Source organism: Arachis stenosperma, chromosome 4 (assembly GCF_014773155.1).
Source record: "Arachis stenosperma cultivar V10309 chromosome 4, arast.V10309.gnm1.PFL2, whole genome shotgun sequence".
NCBI lineage: Eukaryota > Viridiplantae > Streptophyta > Magnoliopsida > Fabales > Fabaceae > Arachis > Arachis stenosperma.
In genome coordinates this window covers 21565218-21583920 of record NC_080380.1, presented here as the reverse complement: position 1 = coordinate 21583920, position 18703 = coordinate 21565218, and the positions used below count along the sequence as shown (strand labels likewise).

The 18703-nt window shown below is 40.9% G+C and overlaps 1 non-coding gene across 1 annotated transcript; it reads left to right on the top strand.

Annotated features, from left to right (window-relative positions):
* The first annotated feature begins 15722 nt into the window (after positions 1-15722).
* Positions 15723-15830, top strand: LOC130978644 (small nucleolar RNA R71). Its single transcript, XR_009086265.1, has one exon. It is a non-coding gene; the product is annotated as a small nucleolar RNA R71 (small nucleolar RNA).
* The last annotated feature ends 2873 nt before the right edge of the window (positions 15831-18703 follow it).

Here is an 18703-nt window from a genome sequence, read left to right as displayed (position 1 = left end):
AGACAGTAGGAAAGCAGAGATTCGGAAGATGGAGCATCTCCAAACCTCAACCCATTCTCCATTACTGCAGTACAAGTAACCATTACATGTTCTTTTGCTTCTTACAATCAATCCTGATAATTTCTGATATCCTGACTAAGATTTACAAGATAACCATAGCTTGCTTCAAGCCGACAATCTCCGTGGGATCGACCCTTGCTCACGCAAGGTATTACTTGGACGACCCAGTGCACTTGCTGGTTAGTTGTGCGGGATTGCAAAAGTGTTATTGCAATTTCGTGCACCAAGTTTTTGGCGCCGTTGCCGGGGATTGTTCGAGTTTGGACAACTGACGGTTTATTTTGTTGCTTAGATTAGGACTGTTTTATTTTTGTTGGTTTAGAGTCTTTTAGTTGAGTCTAGTTTCATATTCTAAGTTTGGTGTCAATTGCATGCTTTTGTTTCTCTTTTAAATTTTCGTTTTTGCATGTTCTTAGTCCCTTTTTGATTTATAAAAATTCTAAGTTTGGTGTCCTCTTTGTGTTTTTCTCTTTCCTCTTTTTAAAAATCAAATCTCTTTCATAAAAATTTTTTCAATCATATCTTCTTAATTGCTGTTTTCAAAATCTTTTTTTTACTAATTGATTCAGTTCTCAATTTGCTTTGATCTCATTTCCCCTCTTGATTTTCGAATTTTTCTTTATTTAAATTTCTTTTTATTGAATTTTACTTTTTTTCGGATATTTCAAAAAAAAAAATAAAATAAAAATAAACAAAATTTATCTCTTTGCAATCATTCTCATTTCCCTTTTGTCCATCATGGACTTAAGTGGAATTGATCAGTCCAGAAGGACTCTGGGGTCTTATGCTAACCCCATTACAGCTGCATATGGGAGTAGCATCTGTATACCTCCCATCAAAGCAAGCAGCTTTGAGCTAAATCCTCAACTCATTATCATAGTGCAGCAAAATTGCCAGTATTCCGGTCTTCCACAGGAAGAACCTACTGAGTTTCTGGCACAGTTCTTACAAATTGCTGACACAGTACATGATAAAGAGGTGGATCAGGATGTCTACAGACTATTACTGTTTCCATTTGCTGTAAAAGATCAAGCTAAAAGGTGGTTGAATAACCAACCTACAGCAAGCATAAAGACATGGAAACAGTTATCAGACAAATTCCTGAATCATTTTTACCCTCCAAAAAGGATGACACAGCTAAGGCTGGACATCCAAGGCTTTAAACAAGAGGATCATGAATCCCTTTATAATGCCTGGGAGAGGTATAGAGGTATGCTAAGAAAATGTCCCTCTGAAATGTTTTCAGAGTGGGTACAGTTAGACATTTTCTACTATGGGCTTACAGAAAAAGCTCAGATGTCTTTAGACCACTCAGCTGGTGGATCTATACACATGAGGAAGACAATTGAAGAAGCTCAAGAGCTTATAGACACTGTTGCTAGGAACCAATATCTATACTCTAGCAATGAGTTCTCTCCAGAAGAGGAAGTCATGACAGTAGTCACTGACTCTAATCCTCAAGAACAGGTAATGGAGCTTAATCAACAACTACTCCTGATGACAGAACAGTTAGCAGAATTTAAAGAGATGCTCAATGAAACTAAAGTTGCTAATAAAAGCATAGAACTACAGTTGAGTCAAGCAAAACAGCAAATATCTAAACAGATAACAGAAGAGTGTCAAGCAGTTCAATTGAGGAGTGGAAAGACCTTGAATAACACTGTTCAAAAGAGCAAAAAGCCAAATAAGGAACAAATGACAGAGGACAACCAAACCACTGTTCAAAATCCCTCTGAGGACAGTAAGAGCCCAGAGAGGAATATTGGCGTTCAAACGCCAGAAAGGGAAGGAAAGTTGGCGTTAAACGCCCATTCCTTGCCCAGTTCTGGCGTTCAAATGCCAGAAAGGGAAGGAAAGCTGGCGTTAAACGCCCATTCCTTGCCCAGTTCTGGCGTTCAAACGCCAGAAAGGGAAGGGAAGTTGGCGTTTAACGCCCAAACTTCACCCATTCCTGGCGTTCAAACGCCAAGGGAGGATCAGACGCCTGAGAGTGCTGACAGTAATCCCTCTAACAAGGCTTCTTCAACCACTTCTGTAAGGAATAAACCTGCAGCATCTAAGGTTGAAGAATATCAAGCCAAGATGCCTTATCCTCAGAAACTCCGCAAAGCGGAACAGGATAAACAATTTGCCCGCTTTGCAGACTATTTAAGGACTCTTGAAATAAAGATTCCTTTTGCAGAGGCACTTGAGCAAATACCTTCTTATGCTAAGTTCATGAAAGAGATCTTAAGTCATAAGAAGGATTGGAGAGAAACTGAAAAAGTGTTTCTCACTGAAGAATGCAGTGCAGTCATTCTAAAAAGCTTACCAGAAAAGCTTCAAGATCCTGGAAGCTTTCTGATACCATGCACATTGGAAGGCACTTACACCAAGGTAGCCTTATGTGATCTTGGAGCAAGTATTAATTTAATACCTGCATCCACCATCAGAAAGCTTGGGTTGATTGGAGAAGTCAAACCAACCAGGATATGCCTCCAACTTGCTGATGGCTCCATTAAACACCCATCAGGCATAATAGAGGACATGATTGTCAAGGTTGGGCCATTTGCCTTTCCAACTGACTTTGTGGTGCTGGAAATGGAGGAGCATAAAAATGCAACTCTCATTCTAGGAAGACCTTTCCTAGCAACTGGACGAACTCTCATTGATGTACAAAAGGGGGAAGTAACCTTGAGAGTCAATGAGGATGAGTTCAAGTTGAATGCTGTAAAAGCTATGCAGCATCCAGACACACCAGAGGACTGCATGGACGCTGACATTATTGACTCTCTGGTAGAAGAGATCAATATGGCTGAAAGCCTAGAATCAGAGCTTGAGGACATCTTCAAAGATGCTCAAACTGATCAGGAAGAGCCAGAGGAGGCAAAGGAATTTTCGAAAATTCCTCAGGAGGAGGATAAGCCTCCTAAGCCTGAATTCAAACCACTACCATCATCCCTGAAATATGCATTTCTGGGAGAGGGTGACACTTTTCCAGTGATTATAAGCTCTGCTTTAAATCCACAGGAAGAGGAAGCACTGATTAAAGTGCTAAGGACACACAAGACAGCTCTTGGGTGGTCCATAAGTGATCTCAAGGGTATTAGCCCAGCTAGATGCATGCACAAGATCCTGTTGGAGGATAATGCCAAACCAGTGGTCCAACCACAGAGGAGGCTAAATCCTGCCATGAAGGAGGTGGTGCAGAAAGAGGTCACTAAATTACTGGAGGCTGGGATTATTTATCCTATTTCTGATAGCCCCTGGGTGAGCCCTGTCCAAGTTGTTCCCAAAAAGGGAGGCATGACAGTGGTTCATAATGAAAAAAATGAACTGGTCCCTACAAGAACAGTCACAGGGTGGCGCATGTGTATTGACTACAGAAGACTCAATACAGCCACCAGAAAGGATCATTTTCCTTTACCATTCATAGACCAAATGCTAGAAAGACTAGCTGGCCATGATTACTACTGCTTTTTGGATGGCTATTCAGGCTATAACCAAATTGCAGTAGATCCCCAGGACCAAGAAAAAACAGCATTCACATGCCCTTCTGGCGTGTTTGCCTACAGGAGAATGCCTTTTGGTCTGTGCAATGCACCTGCAACCTTTCAGAGGTGCATGCTCTCTATCTTCTCAGATATGGTAGAGAAATTTCTGGAAGTCTTCATGGATGACTTTTCAGTATATGGAGACTCATTCAGCTCCTGTCTTAACCACCTATCACTTGTCTTGAAAAGATGCCAAGAGACTAACCTGGTTTTAAACTGGGAGAAATGTCACTTTATGGTGACTGAAGGAATTGTCCTTGGGCACAAAATCTCAAGCAGGGGAATAGAGGTGGATAAGGAAAAGGTAGAGGTAATTAAAAAATTACCACCACCTGCCAATGTTAAGGCAATCAGAAGCTTTCTGGGGCATGCAGGATTCTACAGAAGGTTTATTAAGGACTTTTCGAAAATTGCTAAACCTCTGAGTAACCTGTTAGCTGCTGACACACCATTTGTGTTTGACACACAGTGTTTGCAGGCATTTGAGACCCTGAAAGCTAAACTGGTCACAGCACCAGTCATCTCTGCACCAGATTGGGCATTACCATTTGAATTAATGTGTGATGCCAGTGATCATGCCATTGGTGCAGTGTTGGGACAGAGGCATAACAAACTTCTGCATGTCATTTATTATGCTAGCCGTGTTCTAAATGATGCACAGAAGAATTACACAACCACAGAAAAAGAATTACTTGCAGTGGTCTATGCCATTGACAAGTTTAGATCCTACTTAGTGGGATCAAAGGTGATTGTGTACACTGACCATGCTGCTCTTAAATACTTACTCACAAAGCAGGATTCAAAACCCAGGCTTATCAGATGGGTGTTGCTTCTGCAAGAGTTTGATATAGAAATAAGAGACAGAAAAGGGACAGAGAACCAAGTAGCTGATCATCTGTCCAGAATAGAGCCAGTAGCTGGGGCGTCCCTCCCTTCTACTGAGATCTCTGAGACCTTCCCAGATGAGCAACTCTTTGCCATTCAGGAAGCTCCATGGTTTGCAGATATTGCAAACTATAAAGCTGTGAGGTTCATACCCAAAGAGTACAGTTATGTGCAGAGAAAGAAACTAATTTCAGATGCCAAGTACTACCTTTGGGATGAACCATATCTCTTTAAGAGATGTGCTGACGGAGTGATCCGCAGGTGTGTACCCAGAGAGGAAGCACGAAGGATCCTATGGCACTGCCATGGATCACAGTATGGAGGACATTTTGGAAGTGAGCGAACAGCCACTAAAGTTCTCCAGTGCGGCTTCTACTGGCCTACTCTCTATAAAGATTCCCGAGAGTTTGTGCGTAACTGTGACAGTTGCCAAAGAGCTGGTAACCTGCCTCACGGATATGCCATGCCTCAACAAGGGATATTAGAGATAGAATTGTTTGATGTATGGGGAATTGACTTCATGGGGCCATTCCCACCATCATACTCAAACACCTACATTCTGGTGGCAGTGGACTATGTATCTAAGTGGGTAGAAGCAATTGCTACACCCACTAACGATACCAAGACCGTACTGAAATTCCTCCAGAAGAACATTTTCAGCAGGTTTGGCGTCCCCAGAGTGCTAATCAGTGATGGGGGCACTCATTTCTGCAATAAACAGCTATACTCTGCTATGGTTAGATATGGAATCAGCCATAAAGTGGCAACTCCGTATCATCCACAGACAAATGGGCAAGCAGAAGTCTCTAACAGAGAGCTAAAAAGAATCCTAGAACGGACTGTAATGTCCCGAAGAAAGGATTGGGCAAAGAGCTTGGATGATGCTCTGTGGGCATACAGAACAGCATTCAAGACTCCTATAGGGACCTCCCCATACCAACTGGTGTATGGGAAGGCCTGTCATTTGCCAGTGGAACTGGAGCATAAAGCCTACTGGGCAACCAGATTCCTAAACATGGATGCACAGTTAGCTGGTGAAAAAAGATTGCTCCAGCTAAATGAGCTAGAGGAGTTCAGACTCAATGCCTTTGAAAATGCTAAGATCTATAAGGAAAAGGCAAAGAAATGGCATGACAAGAGATTGTCAACCAGAGTCTTTGAGCCAGGACAAAAAGTTCTGCTCTTCAACTCTAGGCTCAGACTGTTTCCAGGAAAACTCAAATCCCGTTGGAGGGGTCCATATGTGATTACAGGAGTGTCACCATATGGATATGTTGAGCTTCAGGATATTGATTCTGACAGGAAGTTCATTGTTAATGGACAGAGAATCAAGCATTATCTTGAAGGAAATTTTGAGCAGGAATGCTCAAAACTGAGACTTGAGTAATTCTCAGTGAAAGTCCAGCTAAAGACAGTAAAGAAGCGCTTGCTGGGAGGCAACCCAGTCATTAGGAAGTTGTATGATTAGTTCTTACAGAGGCAAGTATCAAAAATGAAGGAATTCACAGAGTTACAGAAGGATTCAGCTCAAAAAGCAGAGAAAATGAGCTTACTGGCGAAAAAACGCCAGTAAGGGGCATTTTGGGCGTTAAACGCCAGAATGGGTACCATTCTGGGCGTTTAACGCCAGGAATGGTGCCATTTTGGGCGTTAAACGCCAGAATGGGCACCATTCTGGGCGTTTAACGCCAGGTGTGCAGCATCCTGGGCGTTTTGGAAAAACGCCCAGTGAGGAAGGATTTCTGGCGTTTAACGCCAGCCAGGGTACCTGGCTGGGCGTTAAACGCCCAAAAGGGGCAGCAAATGGGCGTTAAACGCCAGAATGGGTGCCATTCTGGGCGTTTAACGCCAGCTTGGTGGGGGGACCACAATTTTGTTTTCAAATCAGATTTTTTCAAACTTTCCTTTTCTCACCCATACTTTTCTACAAAATCACACTTCAATCATTCATCATTCACTTTCAAATCTTCAAAAATCAAAACCATTCTTCAAATCTATTTCAAAATAATCTCAAATCTTCTTCAAAAACTCACCCTTTTCTCAAATATTTTTCATATCTTTTCAAATTTCCTTTCAAATCTCTCTTTTGTTTTCGAAATTCTCCTCCCCCCACTCTATAAATGAACGTTCCTCACCCCTCCTTCCTCACACCATTCGAATTTTTCCCCCCTCTCTCTCTCTCTTATCTTCTTTCTTTTCTTTTTGCTTGAGGACAAGCAAAACCTCTAAGTTTGGTGTGCTTTTCCGTGATCACTAAGCCAAGATTCATCAATATCATGGCTCCCAAGGGAAAACAAACCAACTCAAGAGGAAAGAAAGAGACTAATCCAAAGAATCTTTGGAATGAAGAGAAGTTCTTAACCAAAGAACATGAAGACCATTATCACAAAATAATGGGTCTGAGGTCAGTGATCCCGGAAGTTAAATTTGATCTGAAAGAAGATGAATATCCGGAGATCCAAGAGCAAATTCGAAACAGAAGTTGGGAAGTTCTGACCAATCCTGAGACAAAGGTTGGAAGGAACATGGTTCAGGAATTCTATTCAAATCTGTGGCTAACAGATAAGCAAAGAATGACTGGAACCGCTTACCATACCCATAGAACCATGGTCAGAGGGAAAGTTATATACTTCCATCTGGACAAAATAAGAGAAATCTTCAAGTTGCCTCAACTACAAGATGATCCTGATTCCTTCAATAGGAGGATGGTGAGAGTAGATAAAGGGTTGGATCAAGTTCTAGAGGACATATGCCTCCCTGGAACTAAGTGGATAACCAATTCTAAGGGTGTCCCAAACCAACTCAAGAGGGGAGACCTCACGCCAATTGCAAGAGGTTGGCTAGACTTTATTGGGCGTTCCATACTGCCCACTAGCAACCGTTCTGAGGTCACCATCAAGAGAGCAGTGATGATTCATTGCATTATGCTTGGAAAAGAGGTGGAGGTTCATCATGTGATTGCTTGTGAGATCTACACAATTGCAAATAGGAATTCCACTGTAACCAAATTGGCTTACCCAAGCTTGATCTCCTTGCTCTGTAAAGAGGCTGGGGTGAAGATAGAAGAAGATGAATTCATACCCATTGAACATCCAATCACCAAGAAGACAATGGAAGGAGCAAGAGAAGCAGGGGCGTGAAATCAAGGAACTGAAGCGCCAAAAGCTCTCCTCTCAAGCTGAGGGAGCATCCACTTCTCAAAATCAAGGTTGTTGAGTCCTAACTCTGTGAAAACCTCTATCATTAGGAGCCTCTGTTTTTCGTTTTTTTTTATTTTATTTTCCTTTCTTTTGTTTTCTATTTTTAGTCTCATCTTATATCTATATTTGAGTCTTGTTCTTAGTTCATGATTAATAAAATTGAAATTTTATGCCTTAAAGTTATGAATGTCCTATGAATCCATCACCTCTCTTAAAAGAAAAATGCTTTAATCACAAAAGAACAAGAAGTACAGGGTTTCGAAATTTATCTCTGAAACTAGTTGAATTAGTTTGATGTGGTGACAATACTTTTTGTTTTCTGAATGAATGCTTGAACATTGCATATGTCTTTTGAATTTGTTGTTTTAAGAATGTTAAAATTGTTGGCTCTTGAAAGAATGAGGAGAAAGAGAACTGTTATTGAGGATCTGAAAAACCATCAAATTGATTCTTGAAGCAAGAAAAGCAGTGAAAAAAAAAAATTTTCGAAAAAAAAAAGAAGAAAAAAAAAAGAAAAAGAAAAAAAAAGAGAAGGAAATAAAGTTGTGATCCAAGGCAACAAGAGTGTGCTTAAGAACCCTGGACACCTCTAATTGGGGACTTTAGCAAAGCTAAGTCACAATCTAAAAAGGTTCACCCAATTATGTGTCTGTGGCATGTATGTATCCGGTGGTAATACTGGAAGACAGAGTGCTTTGGGCCACAGCCAAGACTCATACACTGGCTATGTTCAAGAATCAATATACTTAACTAGGAGAATCAATAACACTATCTGAGTTCTGAGTTCTTATAGATGCCAATCATTCTGAACTTCAAAGGATAGAGTGAGATGCCAAAACTGTTCGGAGGCAAAAAGCTACTAGTCCCGCTCATCTAATTGGAGCTGTGTTTCTTTGATATTTTGGAGTCTATAGTATATTCTCTTCTTTTATCCTATTTTGATTTTCAGTTGCTTGGGGACAAGCAACAATTTAAGTTTGGTGTTGTGATGAGCGGATAATTTGTATGCTTTTTGGCATTGTTTTTAGTATGTTTTTAGTATCTTTTAGTTAGTTTTAGTATATTTTTATTAGTTTTTAATTAAAATTCACTTTTCTGGACTTTACTATGAGTTTGTGTGTTTTTCTGTGATTTCAGGTATTTTCTGACTGAAATTGAGGGTCCTGAGCAAAAATCTGATCCAGAGACTGAAAAGGACTGCAGATGCTGTTGGATTCTGACCTCCCTGCACTCAAAGTGGATTTTCTGGAGCTACAGAAGCCCAATTGGCGCGCTCTCAACGGCATTGGAAAGTAGACATCCTGGGCTTTCCAGCAATATATAATAGTCCATACTTTGTCCAAGATTTGATGGCCCAAACCCGCATAGCAATCCGGCCTCAGAAATTCCAGCGTTAAACGCCGGAACTGGAATAAAAGTTGGAGTTAAACGCCCAAACTGGCATGAGAACTGGCGTTTAACTCCAGAAAAGGTCTCTACACGAATTTCCTTCATTTCTCAGCCCAAGCACACACCAAGTGGGCCAGGAAGTGGATTTTTCTGTCATTTACTCATTTCTGTAATCCTTAGGATACTAGTTTACTACTTATAGGACCTTTTTACATTGTAATCAGTACCGGATGTGACCTTATGACATTGTACACATTTTCTTCCACAGCATGAGTTTCTAAACCCCATGGTTGGGGGTGAGGAGCTCTGCTGTGTCTTGATGGATTAATGCAATTACTACTGTTTCTTATTCAATCATGCTTGCTTCCATTCTAAGATAACACTTGTTCTTAATCCGGATGAATGTGATGATCCGTGACAATCATCATCATTCTCAACCATGAACACGTGCCTGACAACCACCTCTGTTCTATCTTAGATTGAGTAGTTATCTCTTGGGTTCTTTAATCGGAATCTTCGTGGTATAGGCAGGACCTGATGGCAGCATTCAAGAGAATCCGGAAGGTCTAAACCTTGTCTGTGGTATTCTGAGTAGGATTCAATGATTGAATGACTGTGACGTGCTTCAAACCTGTAACCTACTGGGCGTTAGTGACAGACGCAAAAGAGTGATTCTATTCCGGTAGGGAGGGAACCAAACCGGTGATTGGCAGCACTGTGACAGAGTGTGTGCATTAGCTTTCACTGCGCGGATGGGAGGTAGCTGCTGACAACAGTGAGACCCTACACGAGCTTGCCATGGAAGGAGACATGCGTGTTTGATGAAGAAGACAGTAGGAAAGCAGAGATTCGGAAGATGGAGCATCTCCAAACCTCAACCCATTCTCCATTACTGCAGTACAAGTAACCATTACATGTTCTTTTGCTTCTTACAATCAATCCTGATAATTTCTGATATCCTGACTAAGATTTACAAGATAACCATAGCTTGCTTCAAGCCGACAATCTCCGTGGGATCGACCCTTGCTCACGCAAGGTATTACTTGGACGACCCAGTGCACTTGCTGGTTAGTTGTGCGGGATTGCAAAAGTGTTATTGCAATTTCGTGCACCATCAGGCGATCAACCATGCATCGTGTATCAGGAATCCAAGAGATATTCACCCAATCTAAGGTAGAACGGAGGTGGTTGTCAGTCACACGTTCATAGGTGAGAATGATGATGAGTGTCACGGATCATCACATTCATCAAGTTGAAGAACAAGTGATATCTTGGAATAAGAACAAGCAGAATTGAATAGAAGAACAATAGTAATTGCATTAATACTCGAGGTACAGCAGAGCTCCACACCTTAATCTATGGTGTGTAGAAACTCCACCGTTGAAAATACATAAGAACAAAAGTGATCATTGGTTTCGGCCCCAGAGAGGGAACCAGAAGAACCAAGATGAAAATACAATAGTAAAAGGTCCTACTTATAGGGAACTAGTAGCTTAGGAATTACAAAGATGAGTAAATGACATAAAAATCCACTTCCGGGCCCACTTGGTGTGTGCTTGGGCTGAGCATTGAAGCATTTTCGTGTAGAGACTATTCTTGGAGTTAAACGCCAGCTTTTGTGCCAGTTTGGGCGTTTAACTCCCATTTTGGTGCCAGTTCCGGCGTTTAACGCTGGGAATTCTGAAGGTGACTTTGAACGCCGGTTTGGGCCATCAAATCTTGGGCAAAGTATGGACTATTATATATTTCTGGAAAGCCCAGGATGTCTACTTTCCAACGCCGTTGAGAGCGCGCCAATTGGGCTTCTGTAGCTCCAGAAAATCCACTTCGAGTGCAGGGAGGTCAGAATCCAACAGCATCTGCAGTCCTTTTCAGTCTCTGAATCAGATTTTTGCTCAGGTCCCTCAATTTCAGCCAGAAAATACCTGAAATCACAGAAAAACACACAAACTCATAGTAAAGTCCAGAAAAGTGAATTTTAACTAAAAACTAATAAAAATATACTAAAAACTAACTAAATCCTACTAAAAACATACTAAAAACAATGCCAAAAAGCGTACAAATTATCCGCTCATCACAACACCAAACTTAAATTGTTGCTTGTCCCCAAGCAACTGAAAATCAAATAAGATAAAAAGAAGAGAATATACTATAGACTCCAAATTATCAATAAAACTTAGCTCCAAATTAGATGAGCGGGACTAGTAGCTTTTTGCCTCCGAACAGTTTTGGCATCTCACTTTATCCTTTGAAATTCAGAATGATTGGCTTCTTTAGGAACTCAGAATCCAGATAGTGTTATTGATTCTCCTAGTTAAGTATGATGATTCTTGAACACAGCTACTTATTGAGTCTTGGCCGTGGCCCAAAGCACTCTGTTCTCCAGCATTACCACCGGATACATACATGCCACAGACACATAATTGGGTGAACCTTTTTAGATTGTGACTCAGCTTTGCTAGAGTCCCTAATTAGAGGTGTCCAGGGTTCTTAAGCACACTCTTTTTGCCTTGGATCACAACTTTATTTCTTTCTTTTTCTTTCTTTTTCTTTTTCTCCCTTTTTTTCGTTTTTTTTTATATTCACTGCTTTTTCTTGCTTCAAGAATCATTTTTATGATTTTTTCAGATCCTCAGTAACATGTCTCCTTTTTCATCATTCTTTCAAGAGCCAACAATTTTAACATTCATGAGCAACAAATTCAAAAGACATATGCACTGTTTAAGCATACATTCAGAAAACAAAAAGTATTGTCACCACATCAAACTAATTAAGCTAGTTTTAAAGATGAATTCGAAATCCTGTACTTCTTGTTCTTTTGTGATAAAAACAGTTTTTATTTAAGAAAGGTGATGGATTCATAGGACATTCATAACTTTAAGGCATAGACACTAATGATCATAAGACACAAACATGGATAAACATAAGCATAATTTTTCGAAAAACAAGAAAATAAAGAACAAGGAGATTAAAGAACGGGTCCACCTTAGTGATGGCGGCTTGTTCTTCCTCTTGAAGGTCTTATAGAGTGCTTGAGCTCCTCAATGTCTCTTCCTTGTCTTTGTTGCTCTTCTCTCATGATTCTTTGATCTTCTCTAATTTCATGGAGGAGAATGGAGTGTTCTTGGTGCTCCACCCTTAGTTGTCCTATGTTGGAACTCAATTCTCCTAGGGAGGTGTTTAGTTGCTCCCAATAGTCTTGTGGAGGAAAGTGCATCCCTTGAGGCATCTCAGGGATCTCATGATGAGAGGGGTCTCTTGTTTGCTCCATCCTCTTCTTAGTAATGGGCTTGTCCTCATCAATGGGGATGTCTCCCTCTATGTCAACTCCAACTGAATAACAGAGGTGACAAATGAGATGAGGGAAGGCTAACCTTGCCAAGGTAGAGGACTTGTCCGCCACCTTATAGAGTTCTTGGGCTATAACCTCATGAACTTCTACTTCTTCTCCAATCATGATGCTATGAATCATGATGGCCCGGTCTAGAGTAACTTCGGACCGGTTGCTAGTGGGAATGATTGAGCGTTGGATAAACTCCAACCATCCTCTAGCCACGGGTTTGAGGTCATGCCTTCTCAATTGAACTGGCTTCCCTCTTGAATCTCTCTTCCATTGGGCGCCCTCTTCACAAATGTCAGTGAGGACTTGGTCCAACCTTTGATCAAAGTTGACCCTTCTTGTGTAAGGATGTTCATCTCCTTGCATCATAGGCAAGTTGAATGCCAACCTCACATTTTCCGGACTAAAATCCAAGTATTTCCCCCGAACCATAGTAAGCCAATTCTTTGGATCCGGGTTCACACTTTGATCATGGTTCTTGGTCATCCATGCATTGGCATAGAACTCTTGAACCATTAAGATTCCGACTTGTTGAATGGGGTTGGTAAGAACTTCCCAACCTCTTCGGATCTCATGTCGGATCTCCGGATATTCACTCTTTTTGAGTGAAAAAGGGACCTCGGGGATCACCTTCTTCAAGGCCACAACTTCATAGAAGTGGTCTTGATGCACCCTTGAGATGAATCTCTCCATCTCCCATGACTCGGAGGTGGAAGCTTTTGCCTTCCCTTTCCTCTTTCTAGAGGTTTCTCCGGCCTTAGATGCCATAAATGGTTATGGAAAAACAAAAAGCAATGCTTTTACCACACCAAACTTAAAAGGTTTGCTCGTCCTCGAGCAAAAGAAGAAAGAAGAGAGTAGAAGAAGAAGAAAAATGGAGGAGATGGAGGAGGCTATGTGGTTCGGCCAAAGGGGGAAGGAGTGGTTTTTAGGTTGTGTGAAAATGAAGGAGTGAAGAAGGGTTTATATAGGAGAGGGGGGCTCATGGTTCGGTCATGTATGGGTGGGTTTGGGAGGAAAAGTGGTTTGAATTTGAAGGGTGAAGTAGGTAGGGTTTTATGAAGGATGGATGTGAGTGGTGAAGAGAAAGATGGGATTTGATAGGTGAAGGGTTTTTGGGGAAGAGGTATTGAGGTGATTGGTGAATGGGTGAAGAAGAAAGAAGGTGGTGGGGTTGGTGGGGATCCTGTGGGGTCCACAGATCCTGAGGTGTCAAGGAAAAGTCATCTCTGCACCAAATGGCATGCAAAATTGCATTTTTAGCCAATTCTGGCGTTAAACGCCGGGCTGGTGCCCCTTTCTGGCGTTTAACGCCAGGTTCTTGCCCTTTCCTGGCGTTTAACGCCAGTCTGGTGCCCCTTTCTGGCATTAAACGCCCAGAATGGTGCCAGACTGGGTGTTAAACGCCCATCTGCTAACCTTACTGGCGTTTAAACGCCAGTAGGTTCTTCCTCCAGGGTGTGCTGTTTTTCTTCCTATTTTTCATTCTGTTTTTGCTTTTTCAATTGATTTTGTGACTTCTCATGATCATCAACCTACAGAAAACATAAAATAACAAAGGAAAATAGATAAAATATAACATTGGGTTGCCTCCCAACAAGCGCTTCTTTAATGTCAGTAGCTTGACAGAGGGCTCTCATGGACCCTCACAAATGATCAGAGCAATGTTGGAACCTCCCAACACCAAACTTAGAGTTTGAATATGGGGGTTCAACACCAAACTTAGAGTTTGGTTGTGGCCTCCCAACACCAAACTTAGAGTTTGACTGTGGGGGCTCTGTTTGACTCTGTTTTGAGAGAAGCTCTTCATGCTTTCTCTCCATGGTGACAGAGGGATATCCTTGAGCCTTAAACACTAAGGATTCCTCATTCACTTGAATGATCAGTTCACCTCTATCAACATCAATCACAGCCTTTGCTGTGGCTAGGAAGGGTCTGCCAAGGATGATAGATTCATCCATGCACTTCCCAGTCTCTAGGACTATAAAATCAGCAGGGATGTAATGGTCTTCAATCTTCACCAAAACATCCTCTACAAGTCCATAAGCTTGTTTTCTTGAGTTGTCTGCCATCTCTAGTGAGATTCTTACAGCTTGTACCTCAAAGATCCCTAGCTTCTCCATTACAGAGAGAGGCATGAGGTTTACACTTGACCCTAAGTCACACAGAGCCTTCTTGAAGGTCATGGTGCCTATGGTACAAGGTATTGAAAACTTCCCAGGGTCTTGTCTCTTTTGAGGTAATTTCTGCCTAGACAAGTCATCCAGTTCTTTGGTAAGCAAAGGAGGTTTGTTCTCCCAAGTCTCATTTCCAAATAACTTGTCATTTAGCTTCATGATTGCTCCAAGGTATTTAGCAACTTGCTCTTCAGTGACATACTCATCCTCTTCAGAGGAAGAATACTAATCAGAGCTCATGAATGGCAGAAGTAAATTCATTGGAATCTCTATAGTCTCATTTTGAGCCTCAGATTCCCATGGTTCCTCATTAGGGAACTCATTGGAGGTCAGTGCACGCCCATTGAGGTCTTCCTCAGTGGCGTTTACTGCCTCTCCTTCCTCTCCAAATTCGGCCATGTTGATGGCCTTGCACTCTCCTTTTGGATTTTCTTCTGTATTGCTTGGAAGAGTACTAGGAGGGAGTTCAGTAACTTTCTTGCTCAGCTGTCCCACTTGTGCCTCCAAATTTCTAATGGAGGACCTTGTTTCAGTCATGAAACTTTGAGTGGTTTTGATTAGATCAGAGATCATTGTTACTAAGTCAGAGGGGTTCTGCTTAGAATTCTCTGTCTGTTGCTGAGAAGATGATGGAAAAGGCTTGCCATTGCTAAACCTGTTTCTTCCACCATTATTGTTGTTGAAACCTTGTTGAGGTCTCTGTTGATCCTTCCATGAGAAATTTGGGTGATTTCTCCATGAAGAATTATAGGTGTTTCCATAGGGTTCTCCCAGGTAATTCACCTCTTCCATTGAAGGGTTCTCAGGATCATAAGCTTCTTCTTCAGATGAAGCATCCTTAGTACTGCTTGGTGCATTTTGCATTCCGGACAGACTTTGAGAAATCAAATTGACTTGTTGAGTCAATATCTTGTTCTGAGCCAGAATGGCATTCAGAGTATCAATCTCAAGAACTCCTTTCTTCTGATTTGTCCCATTGTTCACAGGATTCCTTTCAGAAGTGTACATGAATTGGTTATTTGCAACCATTTCAATTAGTTCTTGAGCTTCTGTAGGCGTCTTCTTCAGATCTTATCCAAAGACATCTTGAAAGTTCAGAGAGACCATCATAGAAAATACCTATGATGCTCCATTCAGAAAGCATGTCAGAAGGACATTTTCTGATTAATTGTTTGTATCTTTCCCAAGCTTCATAGAGGGATTCTCCATCCTTCTGTCTGAAGGTTTGGACTTCCACTCTAAGCTTACTCAATTTTTGAGGTGGAAAGAACTTTGCCAAGAAGGCATTGACTAGCTTTTCCCATGAGTCCAGGCTTTCTTTAGGTTGTGAGTCCAACCATGTCCTAGCTCTGTCTCTTACAGCAAAAGGGAATAGCATAAGTCTGTAGACCTCAGGGTCAACCCCATTAGTCATGACAGTGTCACAGATTTGCAAGAATTCAGCTAAAAACTGATGAGGATCTTCCAATGGAAGTCCATGGAACTTGCAATTCTGTTGCATTAGAGAAACTAATTGAGGCTTAAGCTCAAAGTTGTTTGCTCCAATGGCAGGGATAGAGATGCTTCTCCCATAGAAGTTGGGAGTAGGTACAGTAAAGTCACCCAGCACCTTCCTTGCATTGTTGGCATTGTTGTTGTTTTCGGCTGCCATGTGTTCTTCTTCTTTGAAGAATTCGGTTAGGTCCTCTACAGAGAATTGTGCCTTAGCTTCTCTTAGCTTTCGCTTCAAGGTCCTTTCAGGTTCAGGGTCAGCTTCAACAAGAATGCCTTTGTCTTTGTTCCTGCTCATATAAAAGAGAAAAGAACAAGAAAATGTAGAATCCTCTATGTCACAGTATAGAGATTCCTTGAGGTGTCAGAGAAGAAGAAAAATAGAAGGAAGAAGGAGAAGAATTCGAACTTAGTCAGATAGAGTTCGAATTGTGCATTGAGGAGGAGTGGTACTCCATAAATAGAAGGATGTGAGAAGAGGGGAAGAGATTTTTCGAAAATTAAAAAGAGTTTAAAAACATTTTGAAAAACTTTAATTTGATTTTCGAAAATCAAGAGTGAGAAAGAGATCAAGTAATTTTTGAAAAAGATTTTGAAATTAGAAATAAAAAAGATATGATTAAAAACTGTTTTTGAAAAAGATGTGGTTAAAAAGATATGATTAAAAAGTTATGGTTTTAAAAAGATATGATTGAAAAGATATGATTTGAAAACAATTTTAAAAAGATTTGATTTTAAAAATTAATGACTTTGCCTACAAAGTAAAGATATGATTCAAACATTAAACCTTTCTCAACAGAAAAGGCAACATACTTGAAATGTTGAATCTAATCATTAATTGATAGCAAGTATCTTTGAAAAAGGAAAGAAATTGATTTTGAAAACATTTGATTGAAAAGATTTGATTTGAAAAAGATTTGATTTTGAAAAACTTTGAAAACTTGAAAAAAATTTGCATTAAAAACAGAATCTTCCCTCTTGTGCCATCCTGGCGTTAAACGCCCAGAATGGTGCACATTCTGGCGTTTAACGCCCAATGCACTACCTTTTTGGGCGTTAAACGCCCAGCCAGGCACCCTGGCTGGCGTTTAAACGCCAGTCTGCCTTCTTCACTGGGCGTTTTGAACGTCCAGCTTTTTCTGTATAATTCCTCTGCAGTATGTTCTGGATCTTCAATTCTCTGTATTATTGACTTGAAAAGACACAAATTAAAAATATTTTTGGATTTTTAATAATGAGGAATAATCAAAATGCAACTAAAATTAATTAACAATGCATGCAAGACACCAAACTTAGCAGTTTGTATACCATTGACACTAACAAATTGAGAATGCATATGAGACACAACAAAACACTCAAGACAAGAGAATTTAAGGATCAGAACAAGGATGATCACTTAAGACACATGGATGAATGCAAGAAGAACAGAAACATGCAATTGACACCAAACTTAACATGAGACACTAGACTCAACAAAAAACATACAATATTTTTTTTGGTTTTTATGATTTTGTAATTTTTTTGGATTTTTCGAAAATTAAGTGGAAAAGAAATAAAGATATCAAAATTCTTAATGAGAATTCCAGGAATCATGCAATGTTAGTCTAAAGCTTTAGTCTAAAGGAATTAGACATAGCTAGCCAAGCTTCAGCAGGACATTGCATTCAAGAGCTAAATTGATAAGAATCAATCAGCTTTGGTGATGATAAGAACATCACCTTGAAACACTAGAATTCATTCTTAAGAACTCTGAAGAAAAATACCTAATCTAAGCAACAAGATGAACCGTCAGTTGTCCATACTCGAAACAATCCCCGGCAACGGCTCCAAAAACTTGTTGCACGAAATCGTGATCACTACAACTTCGCACAACTAACCAGCAAGTGCACTGGGTCGTTGGTGCACGAAATTGTGATCACTACAACTTCGCACAACTAACCAGCAAGTGCACTGGGTCGTCCAAGTAATACCTTACGTGAGTAAGGGTCGATCCCACGGAGATTGTTGCTATGAAGCAAGCTATGGTCACCTTGTAAATCTCAGTCAGGCAGACTCAAATGGGTATGGTGATAAACGAATAAAGCATAAAGATAAAGATAGAGATACTTATGTATATCATTGGTGAGAGCTTCAGACAAGCGTATGGAGATGCCTTCCCTTCCGTCTCTCTGCTTTCCTACAGTCTTCATCCAATCCTTCTCACTCCTTTCCATGGCAAGCTCGTGTAGGGTTTCACCGTTGTCAGTGGCTACCTCCCATCCTCTCAGTGAAAACGATTGCATATGCTCTGTCACAGCACGCGGAATTCAGCTGTCGGTTCTCGGTCAGGCCGGAATAAAATCCATCGATTCTTTTGCGTCTGTCACTAATGCCCCGCCTGCTAGGAGTTTGAAGCACGTCACAGTCATTCAATCATTGAATCCTACTCAGAATACCACAGACAAGGTTAGACCTTCCGGATTCTCTTGAATGCCGCCATCAGTTCTTGCCTATACCACGAAGACTCCGGTTAAAGAATCCAAGAGATATTCACTAAGCCTCGGATGCTTGTAGAACAAGAATGGTTGTCAGTCACTTTGTTCATGAGTGAGAATGATGATGAGTGTCAATCATCACCTTCATCAAGTT